Source organism: Gossypium arboreum, chromosome 4 (genome assembly GCF_025698485.1).
Source record: "Gossypium arboreum isolate Shixiya-1 chromosome 4, ASM2569848v2, whole genome shotgun sequence".
NCBI lineage: Eukaryota > Viridiplantae > Streptophyta > Magnoliopsida > Malvales > Malvaceae > Gossypium > Gossypium arboreum.
The window spans coordinates 117,961,341-117,988,069 of record NC_069073.1 but is presented as its reverse complement, the minus strand read 5'-3'; the positions used below and the strand labels follow the sequence as shown (position 1 = coordinate 117,988,069).

The 26,729-nt window shown below is 36.6% G+C and overlaps 2 non-coding genes across 2 annotated transcripts; one reads left to right on the top strand and one right to left on the bottom strand.

Moving 5' to 3' along the window:
- The first annotated feature begins 15,872 nt into the window (after nt 1-15,872).
- On the top strand, nt 15,873-15,979 carry LOC128292236 (small nucleolar RNA R71). The gene has a single exon (XR_008282220.1). It is a non-coding gene; the product is annotated as a small nucleolar RNA R71 (small nucleolar RNA).
- A 3,933-nt stretch (nt 15,980-19,912) lies between these two features.
- On the bottom strand, nt 19,913-20,019 carry LOC128292164 (small nucleolar RNA R71). The gene has a single exon (XR_008282149.1). It is a non-coding gene; the product is annotated as a small nucleolar RNA R71 (small nucleolar RNA).
- Nucleotides 20,020-26,729: the final 6,710 nt, after the last annotated feature.

The following is a 26,729-nucleotide window of genomic DNA, read 5'->3' as shown; positions in this document are numbered from 1 at the left end:
TCGGCGAGCCCGGGCAAAATTGGTCCTTTTATAGTCTTTGCTCTATTCCTGTTACACAGCAATGAGCAAAGAGGGGCAGCTATAGACACTCAATTTTGCCCGGGCCTAGAAATAAGTCCAAAAATAAAAATATAATAAACCCCCAAAAAAAAACGAAGTCCAAGTTTAGTCCAAAATTACAAATATAATTTTGCCCGATCGGAATGGCCCATTACTTGAAAAGATTTAAGGTCCATCTACAAGCTTGACTCATATGGAAATATAATCTTCAATGATATGCAATATTAGATATGATATGCAATCTTAGATATGATAGAATCTTAGATATGATTGCAATCTTGGATATGATATGCAATCTTAGAAGATATGATTTTGTAATATTAGAGATTTAATTTGTAGATACCTTTTAATCTTAACCATTGATGTAATTGATCTGTACCGTTGGATTTGAGGAGGTTCAACTATAAATAGAGGCCTCTCCCTTCATTGTAGACACTGGAGTTTTGGGAAACAATAAAAATTTTTGAGAGCTTTCACTCAAATTTCTCTCCCTCTTACGTTCTTATTTTCTACGGTTTGTTCTTATTTTATTCTTTGTTCATCTTCGTTTTTCAACCCTTTTATTTTGATTTAATCCATGTTTCCTTGATTTTTTATATATATATTTTAATTTTCTTTTAATAATTTTAGTATCATATCAAACTCTTTCATTTTTAATAATTTTTTTAATATTACTCTTAGTAAATTATTTTTTAAATTTTATTCAAATCATTATTTTAAAAAATATATATTTCATTTAATTGTCATATTTTATCCAAAAGTTTTTCTAAAATGAGGCAATGTTTTTCGTATTTAGGAATTCGGGAAAAAGTGCCCTAACATGTTGGGTTGCGATTTCCCGTTTGTCTAAATGCCTAAAGTATCCTTCTAAATAGATTTTGTAAATCACGAGATGATTTCGATTCGAGAGTTTAAGAATATCGTGTCCTATCATCTTTGGATGTGATGTTTGTATTCTTTCGAGCTAAGGAATCTCGATTTTCAACTTAAATAATTCCGAATTTAAAAAAGGGATCCTATTTTTAAATCCTTTCAAATTTTTGACATTAAGACAGAAAACTATTTAAGTTGGTACCAATTTTGGGTGTTGCGAGGGTGCTAATCCTTCCTCGTACGTAACCGACTCCCGAACCTGTTTTCTTAATTTTCGTAGACCAAAACGTTTTATAAGGTGATCCAACCACACCTAAAAAGGTTGGTGGCGACTCCCGTTTTCGTTTTTCAAAAGTCGATCCCCATTTTTCAAACATCCCTTTAAAAAAATGGTTTCGACACCAGGTGTCGAAACCAGTTTTTGAAAACGGTCGACTTTTATTTTGAAAGCGAAAACGAACGTGGGAGTCGCCACCAATCTTTTTTATGAGGTGTGATCGGGTCACCTTACGATTGATTGTTTTAAGAAAACATTTTGATTTACTAGAACAACAATTTTGGCCTACGAAATTCGAGAAAACGGGTTCAGAAGTTGGTTACGTACGAGGAAGGATTAGCACCCTAGTAACGCCCAAAATTGGTACCTAATTGATTATTTAATGTCTTAACGTTAAAAGTTGAAAATCCGAATGAATTTTAAATACGATCCTTCCTTTTTTTATTAATGTTGACTTAAAAAATACTTGGATAAATTAAAACGAGAATTAAAGGCCCTCTTGTCTCGAGATAACAAAATGCCACATCCCGTGAGTTAGGACACGACATTTGAACCCTCAACAATAAGCTTGCCTTTTAATCATTTTATTTTAAAATTCGTACTTTGATTTTTAAAAAGATATTCGGTTGTTTAGATCCAACGAGGAAAATCGAAACCCCTTAAGTTAGAGCACGATCTTCTCGGGTTTCTAAACACGGAATATTATTTTTATTTTTATTTAAAAATCCATATATTTTAAAATTTGAAAGGATATTTGGCTATTTAGGTTTAACGAGAAAATCGAAACCCTATAAGTTAGGGTACGATTTTTCGAATCTTCAAAATGTGAAATATTACCTATTTTTAAAAGTTTTCTTTTTTTGAATTTGGGAAAATTAATGCAATATTAAGAAAATGTATTAATAAAAAAGGTTACATTGATGAATAACGATAATATGAATATGCTAAAAAGCGATTCTCAATAATCACATAATATGTATGCTACTTAAATGCTAACATGTACAATCTAAAAAAAGGATAACTAACATATAATAATAATAATAATAATAATAATAATAATAATAATAATAATAAAATCTAAACTTTGTAATACATTAAAATAATAAACAATTAAAATAAATAAACACAAAGGCGAATGAAATAAACAAAATAAATAATAACAATAACAACAATAATGACAAAACAAAGACACTAAAAGGAAGATACTAATAAATATAAATAAGACAAAGAAACAAATAAATAAGTACATAAATAAATATAAGGAAAATGGTTTGTAAAAATATTGAAAATAAATCATCAAAGTAGAATATAAATAAAATTAGAGTCTAATTTATAATAAAACATGTGTAAGTAAATAATAATAGATAAAATTATAATAATGACAATAATAATAAATAATATATATAAGTAAAAGGAAGATAAATAAATGGATTTTAATCATAAAAGGGTTAATAAATAAATAAATAAATAAAATATTAAATTAAATATTTAATAAAACAATTTTTAAAACACAAAAAGTAAAAGAAATTGAGGTTATAAAGGGTTAAGGATTAAATTGCAATCAGAATCAAATATGGGGTACAGATTATAAAATGCAAAAATTAATAAAACACAAATAAGGATCAAAATAAACGGGTGAAAAACAACAAGGGATTGAATGGGAAATTATTCCCGAAGTTCTTATGCGCTTCGTTTCTTAAGGGACGCAAATAAAATAATTATGAAATCATCGGACCAAATTAAAAGAAAAAAACAAAAGGGGCCAAATTGCAACATGCTAAAAGTATTGAGGGGCAAAAGGGAAAATATCCCTGGCCTCCTATGCGCAGCGTTTAACGCGGGACTAAAATGAAATAAAAGTGAAATCATCGGGTCAAATTAAAAAATAAAGAAAACCAAATTGCAAAATAATTAAAAGGCGGAAGGACTCCTGAAGCAAATAGACCATTTGCCCAAAAACAAGCGGACCCTAAATAGAGCGGGTCGGATCGATACGTTTCATAACAAAACGACTCCGTTTAGTGTCAGTAGGCACTAAGCCAAAACGGCGTCATTTTATACATGCTACATAAGCCCAAAATTTTTTTATATATTCATTTTTGCCCTTCCTCTTCAAAAAAAAAAAAAAAGTAAAGCTCTTAACTCTCCCCCCCTTTTCAGATTCTGGCCTAGCTCCGGTCATTGGGCTGCCCTATTTTTGCTATTTCAACCCTCCTAAACCTAGATCCGGGCCCAAAATTTCTGAAATATTCACAAAAATGACCCAAAAGTAGAAAAAAACATTTGGTTTCGGCCACTTTTCATCGGAAGTGACTACCTCGGCTGTTCTCGGCGACGAAACACGAAGGTTTGTTCTTTTTTAACCCCTTTTTGCTTTTTTTATTCTATTTACAAAAATGAATCCATGCGAAAAGAAAAAAAATCACCTTTGAAAATCTCTAATCTGATTTCTATTTGATATTTTGGTGTTCGTAAAAAAATACATCAATATTCTTGTGGCTTTTATAGCCGAAAAGAAAGAAGAAAAGAAAAAAAATACAAGCTTTGCTATTGTTTTTGTGTTGTTGTCCTTTTTTGTCCTGTTTGTAGGTACGGAGGCCAGCTGTGTACAGAGGTTGACGTGGTGGCGCGTGTGAAAGTCCTGCTGATGTGCGGCGCTGGCCAAAGGGGAGGCCTAGGTTCTAGGGTTTGCTGTTTTGTTTAGGTGAAAATGTTGTGGGCTAGGGTTTAATTTAGTTTTGGGCGATATTAGGCCATTGTAATTGGACTGTTATAAATGGATTGTTAATTTGGGTTTAATTTTATTATTTTCAGGCCCAGGCCAAAATTGACCTATTACATCAGGCACATGATAAACACCTTGAATTGACATTGGATCAGAACTAAATCGAGGTGCGATAGTCGTCTTACCAACATGGGTGATAGGTAACCTTGAGTTGTTAGCCGTTACCACCACACGATTTCGTTTTTACAATGTAACATCTTGAAGCTTTTCTTGATCACCGGTCATGTGATTAGAACAACTAGAGTCAACAATCCAGTCGTTCTTGTAGTTAATCTTCTAGGAAGTTGTTACTGCGAGTGCCAAGTCTTCTTCTTCCACAGAAAAGGATGCTTCAGCATCCCACTCATCATCATTCTGAACATCTCCTTTAGATGTCACTACATTACTCTCAACAACTTTCTTCTTGGACCAACAGTCTTTGGCCATGTGGCCCTTTTTGCCGCAATTATAGCAATCACCATCAAACTTTTTCCTCTGGTTGAATCGGTTGTTTTAGTTGCTACGCTTTTAAGTTTCTCCAAATTAAGAACTCCCATGATGGCTTTCTGATTTGCCATAATCTTTTCTTGGTCTGCTTCTGACATTATACCTGGGTTTTTCTTTGCTCTTTCCACTAAAAATGCCACATCCTTAGTTTTGACTGAGACTCCACCCATTTGTTTTGCCAAAGCCTCTTGACCCGTCAACAGATTCTCAAGATCTGCAAGCTATGGTTGTGTTGGCCATCTTTGAATTGTAGCAACAAAACTCCTGTACTTCAGTCTCAATCCATGAATGATGATTCTTTTTATTCTAGAATCCGCAATACGAGAACTAGATCAAGTTCAGAAATCTCATGGCATAAGGTTTTTACTTTAGTGTAGTACCGGTTGATTGCCAAATCTCTTTGTTTCATTAATAACAATTCATTCTCTAAGAGTTGTAGCCTTGTGTCATTCTTTCGTGAGAAAAGTTCTTCCAACGTGTCCCACGCTTGTTTTGGTGTGTCAGCGTCTCTAATACGCTCTAACATTTCTTCTTCTACAGTGGTTTTAATTGCAAAAATAGCCTTGCCAACACTGGCCTTCCACTTCTTTAAGCTGTTAGCTTCTTGAGGCAAGGTGAAGGCTCATCTCCGCTAACAATGTCCCACACATCTTAAGCCTGCAAGTAAGACTTCATACATGTTTCCCATGTTTCCCAACTGAAAAATCAACCATAATTATCTTTACGAACCTGGTGCTGATACCATACTGTTAGACTAAATGGGAAGATTTGCTGTAAAAAAAAAAACAAAAGAAGCTCACTCAGTAACACTTTATGAATTGTATACAAAAGACTCAATGAAAAATAGGAACTCAAGACACTTTTTATTCACTGATTTACATCCTTTATATAGGCTAAAACTACAACAACTTTAGCTAAAAAAATAGGATAACCCAGAAGCAAAATCACAATCAGATATTAAACCATGATTTTAGCTAACTGATAAACCATAATATATACATATTTTTACCCCATGTCTAGCATATTTATGGATGATTTTTCCTTGGTTTTATTGAATTCAATGATCCTAATCCTTTAAATTCATGTTTTATACTTAGGTGAGCATAGGAAGGCAAAAAGAGCAAGAAAAGGCCAAAAAAGGGACCAAATTGGCCTAATTCAGTGTTTCACACGGCCCAGGCATTTCCACACGAGTAAACCACATGTCCGTGTGAGGCACACGGGCAGGCCACACGCCCGTGTGTCATGGCCGTTGATCGCGTGGTTCGTAACAAGTAATAAATATTTATAATGAAGATCAAACCTAGACTAACTATTATCACGACGAAAAGACAAGCCCACCTATCGAACAATAGTATTGTAATGGCAAGACCGGGATATCGTACCCAAGGGAACCAAAAGTACTAGTAATAACTATCTTTTTATTATCTAGCCTAAGAATAAAAGGGTTTGTTTATCAAGCTAATTGTCTAAACTAATTAACTAATTTAATTAGAGCAAAGAGAAAATTTGGAAAAAGACTTGAAGAAAAGCAATTGATAAAAACGACACCCAAGGAGGAATCCACCTAGATTTCACTTGTTATCTGAATCTGAACCAGACGATTTATTCACTTAACTTGATCCGTAAGATTCCCTAACCTATGTTGTTATCCCTTTCGAGACTAATAACGTCTAACCCTCAGTTGAATTAATTAAAATTTCTTTCTTAATTAAAACCCCTAGGGAAGCAGTAAATCACTCAATGGACTCCTATATTAGGTTTCACCCTAATCCGACAAAATCTCGTAACCCTATTTCTAGGCATTCGATCAACTCCGCTTAATTATACCAAATCTACTCTTAGGCAGGGTCTATTTCTCCTCTGCATAAGCACATCAAATCATGAACTAATACCCGGAATATTAACTCAAGCATTAAGAACACATAATTAAGAACAAATCAAGTATTTATCATACAGTTCAGATAATAATAACAAGATCCATCATAGGTTTTATCCCCCTTAAGTACCTAAGGGGTTTACCTCATAATAAAATAAGAGTACATCTCAAAAGTATAAAAATAACAAAACATGAAGAAAACTCTAAAAACCCCTGAAGGAATTCTGAGGGAGATCTTCAGTCTTGGAGTAGCTCCGGCTTTTAGGATGGATCGTCTGGCTTCCTTCAAGTAATTCCTGGTGTGTGGTTCTGTATTCCCGAAAAGTTCTGGAAGAAGCCCCCCTTTTTAGGTCACACTTAGGGTGTTTATATAGGCTTTAGATTGGCTTTTCTTCCTCCCTAAGTACCCTTTTCCGTGTAAAATACAACTCTTTGAAAAAAGGACACAGCCGTGTGACGTGATTGCCAGGCCGTGTTTGATCTGTTAAATTGCATACGGCCGTGTGGGCTCAATGGCCAGGCCGTGTGAATCGTGTAAACCTTGGTCGACACCCCAAAGGCCACGGGCGTGTGAGATGCCCGTGTAGCAAGGCTTAGGCCGTGTCATCATCTCGATTTGGTCCGTTTTGTCCCCTTTTTGGCTCGTTTTTTGCTCCTTTTGACTCTTGGTGCTCTATTGAGTACAAAACATGAAATAACCGGATTAAAAGCACCAAAATCCACAAATCTAGTAATAAACATCCATAAATATGCTAAGTATTTGGGGTATAAATATGTATAATTTGGCGTTTATCAAATACCCCCATACTTAAGCATTTGCTTATCCTCAAGCAAAATTCTCATTTACTGTTAGAATTCATTCCTTTCAATTGTATAAGCATTACTAATAATGTTACAAATTATTCCACGGAAAATCATACAATGAGAATTCAACTATAGGGGCATTAGAAGCCTCAAACAATCTAAATCAAATATTTTGATAATAAAATTATAGGTAATCTCCTTCCTTCAAGTAATTAACTTTAGTTCTAAATATACAAGAGATGACATCCTCACTAATGATTCACTCAAATCACTCAAAGTGTTTAAGGTTCAAGATTAAGCACTTGATTGTCTAACATGAAAAGTTATTACCATAAGCTTGCATGAAAATCAAATCTCCACCACTTGTAAATGATTTGATACACTAATCAAAAGGTCTTTGCATGGTTGTAATGGGGTTTAGGTAACAGGTATGGATACAAGCTGAAGAGACAAGGGTTAGAATCGAGATAATTTTAATATATTACCCCACTATCAAAAACTTAATTACTGAACCACAAACAAATATCTAGAACTATTTTACATGAGTTCATGACAATTTTAGGTTGCTGAGAATTACAATAATAATACTGAGTTTTTTTTTAAGAACAAATCAAGTCAATACAATATAGAAATCATACTTCGTGATTCAGTAACAAAAAATGGTAAACATAGTGAGCTAACAATACTAAATTCAATCTCGATAAAAAGGGTCAAATTAAGTAAGAGGATTTCAACAATAATGGGTTAATGGGTTAATGATGAGGGTTAATGAATAAAAAAAAAGTTAGTAGGCTCAAAGGGGGTTCACTACGGGTTTAATTATGTGGGAAGGTTTTTTATGGAGTAGTGGGTTAAATCCTAAGTGCCTTTATCATCTCAGTATCTCAAATCATACGTGTGATCTCGACATGTATAATCGAAGCAAGTTCTAGAATAACAATTCAATGTTGACACAATCAAACCACAAAAGAAGTGAGCAAAAAAGAAAGCTATATGCTCAAAAGGCTCAAAAATCTCACAAAAAATTTAGGTTTTTGATGTCATTCCTGTATACTTAAGATTTCAAGATAATACCTCAATTTAGGAAAAATAGTCTAAAATTTTTATTTCTCAAAATATCAACTTATCATGCCCGATTCTTTAAGGTCCTATAATCAAATAATCATGCATAATTACCTTGGTCTAATTCATGACATATCAACAATAATTATGGATCAATCAGAATTCATTCTATCAATATTATGAGAAAATCACTTAAGCACAAGACCAAATTCAGGGATTTGAGAATAATGCAAAAAGTTGGGTTCATGTTCACCCCCCACTTAAGATGTACATTGCCCTCAATGTACAAAGATAGATTATTCAAAATAAAGAAAATCATAAGAAGAAAGGAGGTGAAACTCCCTGTTATATGGATGCAGAGCTTGATTCTGATGCTGGAGTGTTTGGGGAAGGTAGTAGCTGTCATTGTTCTTAGCTAGATGAAGAAATTGGGGCGTTGAACATGGCAATCGTGAGGTATTGTTTCCCATTTGTTTCCTCATTCCGTAAAATATTCCTAGTAGCTTTGCTTGGAAGTCTGTAGAATCATGAAGAGTTTGTTAAGAGTTGGTGTGGAAGAGAGCGTAGTGGGATTACTTGTTAGAAATACCAGAAAATGAAAAAAAATTAAAATTTAATAATATAGATATGTATTTCAAAATAAAATAATAAAATTGAAATGAAAATAGAAATAAAAAAGAAAAATAAAATAAAATAAATAAAATAAAATAAATAAAGATAAGAATAAAAAGATAGGAGGATTCAATGATCCTTGTCTGTGGGGCCCTCAGGTGGTGGCGCTGGAGTGGCGATGTGGAAGTACTGGCACAACTACTGCATCATGGCCTGCATGTCGTGCATCCGTCTGTCACGTCGTCGATCTCGCTCGTGAATCATCTCAAACTGTGTAGTGCAATACTGCTCGAAGTGAGCGAGTCGGTCAGAAAGGTACGCCAATGAAGCAGCTGCATGAACTGGTCGCCCCCTAGGTGGCGTGGTAGAAGGCTCCTCGTGATGTGGGGGGACATCATTAGGGATGTCCTTTAGATCATCCTCATCAATGGCATAAGTGAGACGGTACTGAGGAGGGTCTGTCCCACCGCGGTGCTCAATCATCCTCATGTGTAACATAGTCGTGATGCCCTATGGGGACATTTGACCTACCAGTGTAAGCACTGATGACTGGGCCACGGTGTTGAGGAGGCCGAAGTGTCTGGCAAGGCACGTCACGTAAGGGCCGATGGAGATCACTCCCTTCCTATACTGCTCGGTCTGATGGCGAATGGCGAAAGCAATGAAGTATGCCAAATCAGTCACGTGTGCATTCACCATGCACCATAAATAGTAGGTGTCGTGGGTGTTGACGACACCGGTGTTCTCTCTCCTTTCGGTCTAGGTGTGTGCCAATATGGCATGGAGATATCGTAGAGAAAGGGGGAGAGCTGAGGCCTTCGAACGATGGGGTCGTAGGTGGAGGAGAGTGGTGCCAAAGCCTTCTAGCACAAAGAGGGAGAAATGTGGATATTGTGTGGTAGTGCATTCATGTCCTCCTCCTCTATAAACTCATCAGTGTAAAGTCCCACAACGACTCCAAACTCTGGGACACTCATTGCGTGAACTAGACCGCCTAATCTGAAGTGAATTGTGCCTGGGTCATCATTGTTTGTCATCACTACCTGTAAATGAAAAGTAGAACATAATTCTAAAGTTAGCTCTAAATAAGTGGGCTCGGTAATAGCGAAGAACCGTTCCCATGAGTCTGTGGACAGGAGGGCGCAGATAGCATCAGCTAGCTGGACTTGCTCTACGGTAGCCCAGTCAATGCAGCAACCTGTAGTGAGGGGTCGCGCGTGTAGTATCTGAAATAACTCTACCTGCGAAGCTTGCTGAAATTCAAGGAACGGGTACCGAACTTCGGCTGTAGCACGTACCGAGGAAGAACCAGGTCTTCTGCGTCTCTTTGAGGATGGGACCGCGACCTTCTTGCCTCTCGATGACAACATAATGTTCCGAAAAATACATGAGCATTGATAGAATCCAAGATACATCAGTAGTTAAGCAAGAGGCCTAAAATTAGTATATGCTATTTAGTAGCTTAAACAATTCAAATATCGAAAATTCTAAAGCAAATTCCTAATTGTCTAAAACATATTTGTAAGAGTAACAATATCTATGTAAAGTATGTATAATACTAATGTAGCAACACAAATTGGAAAAATAAGGTTGAGAAAGTGAACCAAAGGTACTGTAGGGCTACGCACGAGCGTGTTGATGGCGAGCACGGGCATGTGATGCGGGGATATAATCGTGTGGAGGAAAAATGGAGGGTGTAGAGAGGGGAAAGTGGGGATTAATGCAAGGGGAGTAGATTTGAGGTGGTTTGGGGGTTGGGGAAGTGAGAATCGGGGGAATGGTGGCCGGAATAGGGGTTAGGGAATGGGGAAGGTAGATTTCGGCTAGGGTTTTGAAAAGGGGAAGAAGATGAATAGTGATTTGCTTATATAGGGGAGGTTCACACGGCCTAAGGTCACGCCCGTGTTCTTTGAGGGTGAGCCTGTGTTTTTCAAATTTTGCGATTTAGGTCGTGCCCGGATACTATCCCACACCCGTGTGTCCAGCATGGCCATGTCGCACGGCCGTGCCTAGCTTTGTTCGCTTCTCCCACGCCTGTGTTTTATGGTAGCACGCCCGTGTATTGTTGTACACGGCTGAATGCCACGGGCGTGTCGCACGCCAGTGTCGAAGAAACAGAATCGAGCCTTGTCCTTGGCACGCTCGTGGTTTTCCATTCCCACGCCCATGGTATCCTATCAAGTTCACCCACGGCCATGTCACACGGCCGTGGGGATTTATCACACCCCTTGTTTTGGGGAAATCATGTCCTGCTTCCACACGATCGTATCGCACGGTCGTGTCTCTTCGCCTGTTTGGCCACGATTTTAGGCATGCCCATGTTCCTGGCCGTGTGTGCTGAAAAGCTTTGCAGTTCAAAGATTAAGTTAATGATTCAAAGTGTTAGAAATTAAAAATAAAGAAATCGAAATATGTTAGTGCTCGGGTTGCCTCCCGAGAGGCTCTTATTTATAGTCTAAGCTCGACTTACCTCTCCGTTGAATGATCATGGTGGTTTGAGGAGTTCATACTCCTCATTCCTGCTGTCAATCTTAAAATAAGGTTTTACTCGGGTGTTGTTTACCTTAAAAGTGCCGAACTCAGGATGAGTCACCTCCACCGTACCGAATGGAAAAATACTAAGTACCGTAATAGGGATTTTCTCATTTCGTATGGTAGTGACAATGTGGGGATCTGCGGCATCTAGTAAGACTTTATCGCCAACCTTAAGTTGATTAGGAGAGGTATCGGGCTTGTTTTGGCATAGTTTTGGTTTATCATGTGTTCTCGATTTGTGCCATTCATCTAGCTCCTCTATTTGAAGCCTTCGTTCCTCATGGGTGTCTTTGTTTGCTACTTGATAATAGTGCACTGTCTCTGTTGTCTTGGTTCGAGGAGGTTTCTGTAAGAACGATTGAATATTAGTGTTGTCATCGACAAGTTTCATAGCATTATCTTGAGTCTTAGAGGTTTTGACTGAGTCGCATGCTTAGAGTGTTACTGCGTCGTCTCCTGTACGAATTGTTAGCTCTCCTGTGCCTGCATTAATAATGGTTTTGGCAGTTGCTAAAAAGGGTCGTCCTAAAATTAAAGGTACCTCGTTATCCTCACCCATATCTAAGATGACAAAGTCTATTGTGTAACACCCCCATGCCCGAAACCATCACCGGAGTCAAGCTTGAGGTGTTACTAAACTTATCTTACCTTTTAAACAACTCTAGACCACTTATTTTAATTTTTGGAATAAACTGTTTTTCTGCGTCATGGTTGCTTCAAAATTCATTTCTCGAGTTTCAAAACTCAAAATTAAGATCCATAAATTTTTCCTGAAACTAGACTCATATATCTATCTACTAATTTTTTCTAGAATTTTTTACTCAGCCAATTAGTACAGTTTATTAGTTAAAGTTACCCCTGTTTCAGAATTCGACTGTACTAGCCTATACTTACTACAAACCACTTTTCTCTCTGTATAAAAATCATATGACTATACCATTTGTTTTTCTTAAAACTAGATTGAATAAGGATTCTAACCATATAAAGTACACCACCTAATTATTTTTGTAAAATTTATGGTGAATTTCTTAAGTTGGAACAGGGGATCCAAAAATCGCTCTGGCCCTATTTCACCAAAACTCAGATACCCTATAAAATACAAAACCTTTACCTGTTTTGCTTATTCCATATGAAAATAGACACAACGAGATTTAATTTCATATATTATTCACCATCAACCCGTGTCTCTACAATTTCTTGTGATTTTTCAAACTCCCGTTATTTCTGATACTTGAATCTGTTTTTAAGTTACTTTCACATTTTTCTTAGTTTTCATGTGATAGTTACTACTTAATCATACATACTATTAAACATGTATATCATCAACCACTCTATTAGCTAATCACTAGCAAGTATTTACACATTATTCATTGATCATATCATATCAAAAGAAACCAAGTTCTTATACATGCCATACACAAAACGAAACGTCTAACTATACCAATGTGATTTCTTCGATAGTGTGATCGGGTCTCCGACGTTTCCTTCGATCGCTGAGTGGCTTGATAAAAACTATAAGAAAAAGAAAATAAAGAGAGTAAGCACTAGGCTTAGTAAGCTTACAAGCAAATAAATTACAACATTCAACATAATGAATAATTATACATAATGTCACCTAGCCTCATAATCTTTCTTTACTTCTCATTTTCTACCTTCTTCTTTACTCACTTACCTTCTTTCTTACCTGACCTTTCACTATTCATAAATATAATCTACCTTCCCTTTTGCTAATAATTCACTGTAATTTAACGTGTACAATGACCCGTTGAACCACTCGGAATACTAAGGATACTAGGTCGTTCACGCTCATCAATATCTCGCCAATGTCATGTCTTCGACATGGACTTACATGAATTATTCTGTCTCCAATGCCATATATATATATAATATGGGCTTACATGGCTCATTCCTGTCTCCAAATCCATATAACTGATATAGACTTACATGGCTCATTTCATCTCTCACATCTGTCAACCCCAATATCCTAACATTCCTAAGGTTCAAACGGGGCTTCCTAATGCTTTTTCTCTGTCACTTCGCTTTTAATTCGACTTTAAATATTCAAAGAAAATAAGTATATAAATGCTGGAAATTAACAATAATAATGTAAAATAAAAGAATATTTCATTTATTTACTGTAACTTACCTCGATACAAAATGTGACTAAACTTTATAATTTAGTCCTTTACTTTTTCTTTTCCCTGATCTACTCTCGAATTTCGCTTTTCTTGATCTATAATAGCAAATTTAACTTATTTAATATTCACATTTATCAAAACAGTCCTTGACCCAAACTTTGGAAAAATTACATTTTTGCCCCTAAACTTTCACATATTTGCACTTTTGCCCCAAGGCTCGTAATTTAAACTTCATCCTATTTTATTATGTTTTATGACATGCTGATCATTTTTCCCTTCTATGACAACATCAAATTCACACTCTAACATGTACTTATGACTATTAGGTATTTTTACCGATTAAGCCCTTTTACTCGTTTTCACTTAAAACCGAGTAGCACAAGTTGTCTAAATAATTTAAAACCTCATATTCTATCATAAAACATCAAAATAAACACTTTTCACCTATGGGTATTTTTCCAAATATGAACCCTAACTTAAATTATTGCTAGCATAAGCTTTATCGAGCTAGGGACTCAAAGCGTAAAGAACATTAAAAGCGGGCTTGGAATCACTTAATATGGAGCTTGAAAGCTTGAAACAAACCCTATCTATGGAGAACCCTTGAAATTTCGTGCTAATGAAGAAGATGATGAATTTTGTGTTATTTTTCCCTTTTTATTTCATTTAATATCCAAATGACCAAAATGCCCTTCCTTATTAAACTTTCAAAAATTCCATCCATGTCCTATTTTGTCCATGAACTTAGAAATTGGTCAAATTTTTATTTAAACCCTCCTAATTAATATTCCAAAGCAATTTCATACTAAAAACTTCTAGAATGCAAGTTTTGCAAATTATTCGATTTAGTCCCTAACTCAACTTAAGCACTTTATGCATAGAATTTCATCATAAAATTTTCACACAATCATGCAATCATATCATGAACCTCAAAATAATAATAAAATAAATTTTTATACCTCAGATTTGTGGTTTCGCAACCATTGTTCTGTTTAGGCCCTATTTCGGGATGTTACATACTGGGTAAATAAATTTATCAATTTTAACGAGAACATCTTCAATAATACCCTTAGGGAATATAACTGTTTTGTCAGCCAATTATATGCTCATCCTAGTCTGTTTGGGTTTACCGAGACCTAGTCGTTTAAACATTTTATATGGCATAAGATTTATACTTGCCCCTAGATCAGCTAAAGCATTATTCACAGACAAACTACCAATTAAGCAAGGGATTGTAAAACTCCCTGGATTTTTTAATTTTTTAGGTAGCTTATTCTTTAGAATAGCTGAGCAGACTGCCTTGAGTTCCACATATGATGTAGCGTCTAATTTCTTTTATTACTCAAAAGTTCCTTTAAGAATTTTGCTGAGTTGGGCATCTGCGACAGAACTTCAATAAAGGGTAAGTTAATATGTAATTTCTTTAAGAGTTTGACAAACTTACTGAATTGTTCTTCTATTCTGTCTTTCGTCATCGCTTTAGGATATGGCACACGAGGTTCATAATTCATACTTACCTGTTTAAGATCATCATCGTTTACCTCTTCTCGACCTTTGTTCATCGTGTTGTCTTATTGTAGTTCTAGCTCCGGTGCAATGAATCCTTCCTTATTTTGAGTACTAATTGCATTGAGGTGTTCCTTCGGATTAGGTTCAGTATTACTTGGTAAGCTACCTTGTGGTCGTTCGGAGATTAGTTTGGATAGCTGGCCTATCTGAGTTTCGAGTCCTTGGATCGATGCTCGTTGATTGTTAAGTGCTGTCTCGGTATTTTGGAAACGGGTTTCTGACACTGATATGAATTTTGAGAGCATCTCCTCAAGGTTCAGTTTCTTCTCTTGTTGATAAGGTGGCGGTTGAAAACCCTGAGGATTTTGTGGCTTTTGATTCCCTTGACCATCCCAGGAGAAATTTGGGTGGTTCCTTCAACTTGCATTACAAGTATTACTGTATGGGTTATTTTGAGATCGAAAGTTATTGTTACCCATATAGTTGACTTGTTCTTCTTCAGTTGTAGGATTGAAGGATTGGTATTTTGTATCCACACCTCCGCCACTTGAGTCACACCTCATTACTGGATGTACCTGCGTAGAACCAAGTAAACCGTCAATCTTTTTATTGAGAAGTTCTACCTGATTAGAGAGCATGGTAACCGAATTGATGTTATAAACGCCGGCTGTTTTCGTTGGCTTTGTCCTCATAACTTGCCACTGATAGTTATTCAATGACATCTCCTCTATAAACTCATAGGCATCTTCCGGTGTTTTATTGTTGATGGTTCCGCCAGCAACTGCGTCAACCATTTGCCAAGTTGAGGGATTCAGACCATTGTGGAATGTTTGTACTTGAAGCCAAAGCGGTAACCCATGGTGAGGGCACCTTCTCAGTAAGTCCTTGTATCTCTCCCATGCATCGTAAATTGTTTCTAAATCCATCTGCACAAAAGAAGAGATATCATTACGTAATTTAGCCGTTTTAGCTGACGAAAAATATTTTAGTAAAAATTTCTCGGTCATTTATTCCCAAGTAGTGATAGACCATCGTGGTAACGAGTTCAGCCACTTTTTAGCTTTGTTTCTCAGTGAAAAGGGAAACAATTGAAGACGTATGGCCTCATCAGAAACGCCATTGATTTTGAATGTATCGCAAAATTCCAGGAAATTTGCTAAGTGAGAGTTGGGATCTTCGTCATGCAAACCATCAAACTGAACAAACTGCTGTATCATCTGAATAGTGTTAGGTTTTAATTCAAAAGTATTTGCAGCTACAGCAGGTCTAACTATACTAGATTTAGTTCCTGTTAAAAAAGGTTTAGCATAATCATACATAGTATATGGAGCAGGATTTTGATTAGCCGTAATTGCGGGAGGTAGCTGATTGCCTTGGTTTTCAGCTATCTCGTCGATTGGGGGTCGAGTATCGTCTTCTTGCTTGTTGTCCGTGTATCATAAGCTGCGCCTTATTTCTCTTTGATTTTTGCAAATTGTACGATCGATTTCTTCGTCAAAAAGTAATGGTCCTGACGGGTTTTTTCTAGTCATAAACTATAAAAACTTGTCAAGAGAAAAAATAAGTAAATTAATAAATAATAATAATAATAAACTAAAATTAAATTGTAAGAAAAAATAAATGACTAAAGTAATAAAAATTTAGCGTTCCTAATATTTTGTATTCCCCGACAACGGCGCCAAAAACTTGATGGCGTGATTTGTAACAAGTAATAAATATTTATAATGAAGATCAAACCTAGACTAACTATTATCACGATGAAAAGGCAAGCGCACCTATCGAACAATAGTATAGTAATGGGAAGATAGGGATATCGTACCCAAGGGAACCAAAAGTACTAGTAATAACTATCTTTTTATTATCTATCCTAGGAATAAAAGGGTTTGTTTATCAAGCTGATTATCTAAACTAATTAACTAATTTAATTAAAGCAAAGAGAAAATTTGTAAAAAGACTTGAAGAAAAGCAATTGATAAAAACGACACCCAAGGAGGAATCCACCTAGATTTCACTTGTTATCTGACTCTAAACCAGACGATTTATTCACTTGACTTGATCCGTGAGATTCCCTAACCTATGTTATTATCCCTTTCGAGACTAAAAACATCTAACCCTCAGTTGAATTAATCAAAATTTCTTTCTTAATTAAAACCCCTAGGGAAGCAGTAAATCACTCAATGGACTCTCATATTAGGTTTCACCCTAATCCGGTAAAATCTCGTAACCCTATTTCTAGGCGTTCGATCAACTCCACTTAATTATGCCAAATCTACTCTTAGGCAGGGTTTATTCCTCCTCTGCATAAGCACATCAAATCATGAATTAATATCCGGAATATTAACTCAAGCATTAAGAACACATAATTAAGAACAAATCAAGTATTTATCATACAGTTCAGATAATAATAACAAGATCCATCATAGGTTTTTATCCCCCTTAGGCATCTAAGGGGTTTAGCTCATAATAAAATAAGAGTATATCTTAAAAGTATAAAAATAACAAAACATGAAGAAAAATCCCCTAAAGGAATTCTGAGGGAGATCTTCAGTCTTGGAGTAGCTCCGGCTTTTGGGATGGATCGTCTGGCTTCCTTCAAGTAATTCCCGGCGTGTGGTTCTGTATTCCAGAAAAGTTCTAGAAGAAGCCCCCCTTTTTAAGTCACACTTAGGGTGTTTATATAGGCTTTGGATTGGCTTTTCTTCCTCCCTAAGTACCCTTTTCTGTGTAAAATACAAATCTTTAAAAAAGGGACACGGCCGTGTGCCACGGCCATGTGACATGATTGCCAGGCCGTGTTCAATCCGTTAAATTGCAGACGGCCGTGTGGGCTTAATGGCCAGGCCGTGTGAATCGTGTAAACCTTGGTTGACACCCCCGAAGGCCACGAGCGTGTGAGATGCCCGTGTGGCAAGGCTTAGGCCGTGTCATCTTATCGATTTGGTTTGTTTTGTCCCTTTTTTGCTTGTTTTTGGCTCCTTTTGACTCTTGGTGCTCTCTTGAGTACAAAACATGAAATAACCGGATTAAGAGCACCAAAATCCAAAAATCTAGTAATAAACATCCATAAATATGCTAAGTATTTGGGGTATAAATATGTATAATTTGGCGTTTATCAGCCGTGTCGACTAAAAACCAATTTAGAATTGCACACGGCTTGAGCACCTTCACATGGGGGTGTCACACGGTCGTGTCCCTGTTATACCTAAGTATAATTCTATTCGGAAAAGGTTAATTTTGGTCTATTTTGGGCTTTCCAAAGTCTATTTAAACATCGTAGAAGAGGATCAATAGGGACACGCAGAGTGGAAAGTAGAAAATACCTAAGGATAGCCATCAGAATCATCTTAGTGGCAGGAGCTACAGCAAGACTGAAGACTTCCACTCAATCTCCTTGGAGTTCTTTGGGTTTCTTTATGTTTTGTTATTTTCCAAACTTTGAGATGTTTTCCATTATTATTATGAACTAATCTCCCTAAATACCTAAGGGAGATAAAACCTAGGATGAATCTTATTACTCTCTAATTTATATGATAAATATTTGTTCTTATTCTTAATTGTGAGTTTTAATCATTGCTTTAATATTCCAGGATATTAATTCAGGTTTTTGATGTGCTTAATCAGTGGAGCAAAAGTCCCTGTTTAAGAGCAGATCCTTCATAATTAAGCAGAGTTGCATGCAATCCTAGAGATAGGACGACATAAATCTAATAAGGGAATCCATAGATCGAGTTAATGTGACAATAGAGGTTTTAATTAGAAAGAGATTTCAATTAATCAACCTAGAGTCAGTTGTTTTTAGTCTCGAAAGGGATATTAACATAAATCAGGGATTTCTACGGATTAAGTCAAGTGAATAAATCGTCTAATTCAAAGGTAATAAGTGAAGTCTAGGTGGATTCTTCCTTGGGTATTGTCTTCTCCATCGGTTTTCTAAAAAGTATTTTCGAAGTTCAATTTCTATTGTAATCTTAGTTAATTAGATAATTAGGTTTAGATAAAACATTCTCTTAATCTTTAGGCTAGATAATAATAAGATAGTAATTACTAGTACTTTTAGTCCTCGTGGATACAATATTTCCAGTCTCACCATAACTATACTACTATTCGATAAGTGTGCTTGCCATAGTTGAATTTTTAGTTAGTGACACGGCCATCAAGTTTTTGGCACCGTTGCCGGGGAATAAGATATTAGGAACATTTGATTTTTATTACTTTAGCCATTTTTACTTTTATTGCAATTTATTTTTTGTTTTCAGTTAAATTTTTCTTTTCTAAGTTTTTCTTTTGTTTGCTTCTGGCAGGTTTTTATAGTTGATGACTAGGAGGAATACGTCAGGACCTTTACTTTTTGACAGCGAAATTGCACAGCTTGCAAAAATCGAAGAGAAATAAGGAGAAGCTTACAATACATAGAGGAAGAGCGAGAGGTCAGTATCCATACTACAATCGAGGAGATGGTTGATAATCAGAATAATTCGTTACCTCCTGTGGTTGCCGCAAATCCTATAGATCAGAACCCTGCTCCTTGTACTATGTATGATTATGCTAAACCTAATTTAACAGGAACTGAATCGAGTATCGTTAGACTTGCTGTTGCTGCAAATAATTTTGAACTGAAACCTAACACGATTCAAATGATACAACAGTTTATTCAGTTTGATGGTTTGCAGGACGAGGATCCAAATACTCATTTGGCAAATTTTATGGAATTATGCGACACTTTTAAGATTAATGAAGTTTCTGATGATGCCGTTCATCTTTGGTTGTTTCCCTTTTCATTGAGAAATAATGCTAAACAGTGGTTAAACTCGTTACCACGAGGGTCAATCACCAATTGGGAACAAATGACTGAAAATTTTTTGCTTAAATATATTCCGCCGGCTAAAACGGCTAAATTGAGGAATAATATCTCTTCTTTTGTGCAGATGGATCTAGAAACACTTTTTGATGCATGGGAGAGATACAAGGGTTTATTAAGAAGGTGCCCTCACCATGAGTTACCTTTATGGCTACAGGTTCAGACTTTTTACAACAGTGTGAACTGTAAGAGTATGCCCAAAGATTAATCATGAGATGGTTGTAATAACATACTTGATTTACCATGTTTATTAATATAAGGCGTTGCCATTATTATTTCAGTTTCTTTTCTGTGTGTATAAATAAACTGTTTTATAATAATGTTCTGAGAATAATATGATTATTCTTAAAAGGTCCTTAGTCAAGTATTATTGTTCACTAGGACAACAATAATGCATTAAGACTAACATGTAGTTGATTGATGATAAAGAGTTGTCATTGATATGGAGTGTCAGAATCAATGCATGAATATGTGTGTTAGAGAACAACATATTGGACTGACCCGCTATGAGTATGTTTCTTGGATTATTATGTAATTGTCACAACATTACTCATAGTGATTAATATGTATATGATCCTCAGACTTGAGATTATCATTATCCCAACATCGTGAGTTGTATATTTTGATACAGTCAAATGTACACCATAACTGGTTGATTTATAAAGGAAGATGTTGGATATACCACAATCTATGTAGAGGGATATGGTTGATCAATATAGGATAAGTCCCTCCTACATAATATGAGTAATATCTTATGCCACTTGATTGAGTGAGACTAGAAATGCATGGCCATGCTCAAATAAGTTGATATGAGATGTCATACTTATTTGTGTATCATAGTCTACTCAAGGTATCAAGAAACATGGGATGGATTATGCAAGTGTGACTATTCCATGACTTGTGTCCATTCCAGATATAAAGCACTTAAGGATTAATGCATAAAAGATTAATCACAAAAGGTTATGTCGAATCATGACTTCTTGTAACTTAGGTAGCAATGATGCATTGCTAGATACCACTCATTGTTTGTAACATTAGAATTGTTCTAGTATTACTGCTAACGTTACAAGAACCTACAGGGTCACACCCTATGGTTGAAATGAATGGAATAAAACATAGTTGGTATTGTGTTTGGTTGTCACATGAATTAAATTAATTATAGAATTAATTTAATTGGGCAATCAAATATCGAACATATTATATGTACAAGGATGTTGTACACATAAAGAGAACATAATTCTATTAATATATGAATTTGGTTCGTGTATAAATTTAAATAAATATAGTTTACCAAATCTTTATTTTAATTAATGTAATTATAATTTTCGGTTAAAACATTATTATATTTATTTATTTTAATTATGATTATTATGTTTGGATTAAAATTTAATTCGATATATACAAACCAATTATAAGGGGAGTTATATATAGAAAGGGAGAAAAACCCTAAAAAGTGAATGTATATATACAAACCCGAAGCTTTGCTATTAGGTCTAGCAGCCGTCAAGCAAAATATCTCTGAAAATAGTTTTTGGGATTTCTTCCATTCATTATCAACTGGGTGGATTGCGTAGAGGTCGGGATCATAAGGATTTCGGCTTGGATTCGAAATCAAAATAGTATTCTCATTGCCGAGGCTTTACTGTCTACTCAGATCAAAATTTTGGTAATTTCAAAATTTTTCACCTCGATTCGTTCCTCGCACATGGATCCATGGTTTGGATCGTCAGAATATATATATATTTTTTCCGCTATGCCATGGGGGTACCGGCGTTCCAACATGAGCCCCTCAACAAGGCAACTAATCGATGCAGCCGCCGGTGGATCTTTAAACAACAAAACACCTGAAGAGGCTTACGAATTTATTAAAGAGATGTCATTGAATAACTATCAGTGGCAAGTCATGAAAACGAAGCCGACAAAAGCAGCTAGTGTTTTCAACCTCGACGCGGTCAATATGCTATCTAATTAGGTAGAACTTTTAAATAAAAAGATTGATGGTTTCTATGGTTCTACTCAGTTACATCCAGTGATGAGGTGTGATTCAAATGGAGGAGGAGTACACAACACAGATTACCCATCATTCAACTCTAGCACTGAGGAGGAACAAGTCCACTATATGGGTAATAATTCTAGACCTCAAAATAATCTTGATAGTAACAGTTACAATGCAGGTTGGAAGAACCACCCAAATTTCTCATGGGGAGGCCAAAGAAATCAAAGACCACAACATCCTCCAGGTTTTCAACAACCACCTTATCAATAAGAGAAAAAGCCGAACCTTGAAGAGATGATGACAAAATTTATCTCAGTAGCAGAGACTCATTTTCAGAATACTGAAACTGCATTTAAGAATCAGCAAGCATCGATTCAAGGGCTCGAGACTCAAATAGGACAGGTAGCCAAGTTGATCTCTGAACGACCACAAGGTGGCCTACCAAGTAACACTGAAACTAACCCAAGAGAGTATCTTCACGCCATTACTGTGCACAATGATGAAAGGTTAGTTGAAGATGAACCAAAACTGAGGAAAGACAATGTGGAAGATAAAGGTAAGGTTGAGGTAAGCCGAAATAAGCAAAAACTGGTAAGCAAAGAGTATAAACCTTGTGTGCCATACCCCAATGCGACAAGGAAAGACCTCACGGACGAACAATTTGGTAAATTTTTTAAATTATTAAAAAAATTACATATTAAAATACCGTTTATTGAAGCTCTTTCGCAGATGCCAAACGCAGTGAAATTTTTAAAAGAACTTTTAGCGAATAAGCGGAAGCTGGATGATGTGTCGCACGTGGAACTAAACACAGTTTGCTCAGCCATTCTACAAAATAAGTTACCCAACAAAGTGAAAGATCCAGGGAGTTTTACTATTCCTTATTTAATTGGTAGTTTAACTATTAAGAATGCACTGGCTGATCTAGGGGCGAGCATTAATGTCATGCCTTATAAAATGTTTAAACAACTTGGTCTTGAGAAACCCAAACAAACTAGGATGAGCATTCAATTGGCAGATAAAACAATTAGATTTCCTAGGGGTATTATTGAAGACGTGCTGGTCAAAATTGATAAATTTATATTCCCAGTTGACTTTTTTGTCTTAGACATGGATGAGGATAGTGACGTACCTTTAATTTTAGGAAGGCCCTTTTTAGCAACTGCTAGAACTATCATTGATGTTGGCACAGGTGAATTGATACTTCGTGTAGGAGATGACACGATTAAACTTCAAGCTCGTGATTCTGCTAATATATCTAGTAATCAAGTTGATTGTCTAAATTCTATTAATTTGAGTAATGTTACAACTCAAACTTTTTTATAAGAATCTCCTAGGAAGAACGTGATAGTGCCTCATTTTAATCCAAGCAATAAGAACAGAGCGACCCACGAAGAACGAAAGCTTCAGATCAATGAACTAGAAGAATGGCGATCACATGTCAAGGAGAAACCAAAAGCACACGGTGAATCAAAGCGACACCTCGATAAGCGTAGGGATGAAATAACGCAATTTAAAGTTGGGGATAAAGTATTGTTAGATGAAAAGGGCCCCCGAATTGCTACTTCAGAGCTTAATACAAAAGAAGCGACTCTTTTTACGGTACTGAATGTTTTCCCATCCGGTAAAATCGAGGTAAATTATTCTCAATTCAGCACTTTTAAGGTAAATATTACTCGACTTAAACTTTATGTGGATAATAGAATTGATAATGAGAAAGAGGAGTCTCGACTCCATGATCCGCCATAATCATGCGAATGAGAGGTAAGTCGAGCTTAGACTCTAAATAAGCACTTCTCGGGAGGCAACCCGAGCATTAACACCACTAACTAGTTTATTTTAACTATTTTTCATGTTTTTTATGTAGGAACAGTAACTCACACAGCCTGGACACACGGGCGTGTCCTAGGCCGTGTGAAAACTGGAGCTAAATTTTTAAATTTTAAATAAGTCAGGGAGCCACACGGGCAAGACACACGGCCGTGTGTTTGGACACAATGGTGTGTGGGATACCACATGGGCTTGGGAGAAGCGAAGGACATGGCACACGGTCGTGCGACGCGATCGTGTGCACCACAGGCTTGGACACACGGGCGTGTCCTTCTGCCGTGTGACGAATAGACATTAAATTTTCGCGACAAACACGGGCTGAACACGATCCACATGGGCGTATAACACGGCCGTGTGGCCCAACACGGACCTCACACGACCGTGTCCCCATATAACCCCCAAGCCCTATATTTTTTTTCTTTTGTCTTAATCCCCAACTCCCCAAACCCTAGCCGCTCAGCCCTTTGACCCCTCCATTCTGGCCACCGTCACCACTTCGTCCTTTGGCCAGTCACCATTGCCCCTTCCCCTCGTCCACAGCACACCCTACGGCTGCGCCCTCAACCCTTTCTCCCAAAACAACCCTGACCACCCATCATTTCCCTTAAGCCCCATCGACCTTCTTACCCCCCAGCCACTCGACCAAACCCCCAACCCGACCCCTACCTCACATTTTTTTTCTTTTTCCCTTTCACAACAATACCACCCCCTCACCATTACCGTTCTTTCCACCATCTCACCACCAACGGTTTCCACCTTTTTGCCCTTTAACTTGCATTATCATTAATATTTTTACTTATTTATTAATTAGTATTTAGTTTTGTTAGTCTTCACAATTTTCATCCTTGCATTAATCATATTGTTTATTTAGTTTCTTGACTACTGCTTTTATGTTCTTGGGATTTTGGACATTTTTCATATTGATATTGGTATTGATCTTCTTTTTATTCAGCAATCCTATGCATGGCTTTTGTTCTAGTTTCTGTTTGGATTGCTAGTCTGCTTCTTCATGTTATTAGCTATTTTTTTGGTACCAGCATAAGGTTTATTAATTCTTTCTGCTTTTCAGCATTACCTGGTTCTTCATTGTTTAAGATTACTTTGATTATAATTGGTGATGCATTATTAATATATTCTTTTATTTCTACAGGGATATCATGACAAACATATGATGTAAGAAAACTGCCGTCCCCGCTTTGAAAAAGCAGAAGGGTCCTGGCGCAACCTCCTCGAGCGCCTCGATCGAAGCTCATCACCCTTTACTTCGATTCTCGTCAAGCCCACAGGACGACTTGTTTCAGCTTCTTCGAGTACGCCATTAAGAGTGGGCCGTTGTATTGATTAGGCCGCTTTGGAGTAGGTCTAACTTGCTCACCTTGTTCGATTCCATCTCGATACTGCCCCGTAGGATTGATTCTTTGAGATTATTGAGCCTACCTATTCAGAGATGACCTTGGAGTTTTGCACTACGTTCCATCTACAGCATACAACATGTGATGAATACACATGACGAGGCTGGTACTATCATTTTTAGACTTGTTAGACTCGTAAGGCACAAGAGTGTACTAGAGTTTGAAGCTGTTTTGGGCCTTTACACGGAGGAGTTCATGGCTTCCGAGAATTTCTTATAGCTTTACCATCACATACACTACTCACCCTCTTGCTATTGGATAGGCCTTATAACGGGTACTATTCCATATGACGCAACTCGCTCAAAGGCGACTTCTCTTCCTCCGGCACTACGCTACATACATGCTATCTTGGCTCCTACCTTGACTAGGAGGAGAGAGAGTATCAGCGTCGTTAGCACCACCGATGCTTACTTCTTATGAAGCATGACGACTGGTCATGTATTTGACTTGGCATATTTTATCGTCCTCGCTTTTCGCCACCAGACGAATCGCCATAGGAGGGGCCCCATTTGCCTTGGCCCTTACGTGACTCGCCTCGCTCGACACTTCGGCCTCTTCGACACTCCAAAGATGTCATCGACACTCACACTAGTAGGCCAAATGTATCCTCAAGGAATATCTAGTATGATCCACATAAGGATGATAGAGCATGCCATGGATTCAACCCCCTCAGTACAGACTCGTTCAGTCTGATGACCAGGATTAGCCAGAGGACATTATTGATGATGTCCTTCCCCCTCACGAAGACCTACCCCCACCACCACCACCACCACCACCAAGTCACCACTCGCCTACTGTCACTTTGACAAATTTATCCGAGCGATTCACTCGCTTTGAGCAGCAGTGCTTTGAGCAGTTTGACAGCATCGATGCCACTCTTCGACAAATTTGCCACCACCTCCACATCTCTCCTTCGACACCGTCGACACACAAGACTTTCGATGATGAGGACCTTTGAGTCCTTTTATTTTAGTATTATTACTGTTTTTATTTTTATTTTATTTATTTTTGAAGACTTATGTTTTATATTTTGAACTATATTTATCGTTCTAGTTATTATTGAGTACTCCTTTAATTCTCTTCCACAATTGTGTTTATTTTCTTATTAGTAACTCAGATTCATACCTTTCATTCGGCTTTCTCTACAATTCTTACTTTCACTCTTCAAAAGATTTCATCCGAAAATTCAGGGCAGTTTCGCTTCTCTCCTTTTCTTCTGATATTATACTTATATTGTTATTATCTATCTTTGTACATTGAGGACAATGTACATCTTAAGTGTAGGGAGGTTATTTTTATGATTATTAGAAAATCCCTGAATTTTTATTTTGTGCTCAAATAATTCTCTCATCTTATTATTAGAGTGAATTCGATTGATTTATGATTTTTATTAATATGTTTTAAATTAAATCATAGGTAATTGTTTATTGACTATTTAAACTTTAAGACATTAGAAAATCAAGCATGATAAGTTGAAACTTTTGAGAATTAAAATTGCTAGGTTGTTTCCCTGAATTGAGGTATTATCTTAAGTTTTGAATTTACAGGATTGACATCAAATACCCATAATTTTCATGAGATTTTGAGCCTTTTAAAGTATATATCTTTCTTGG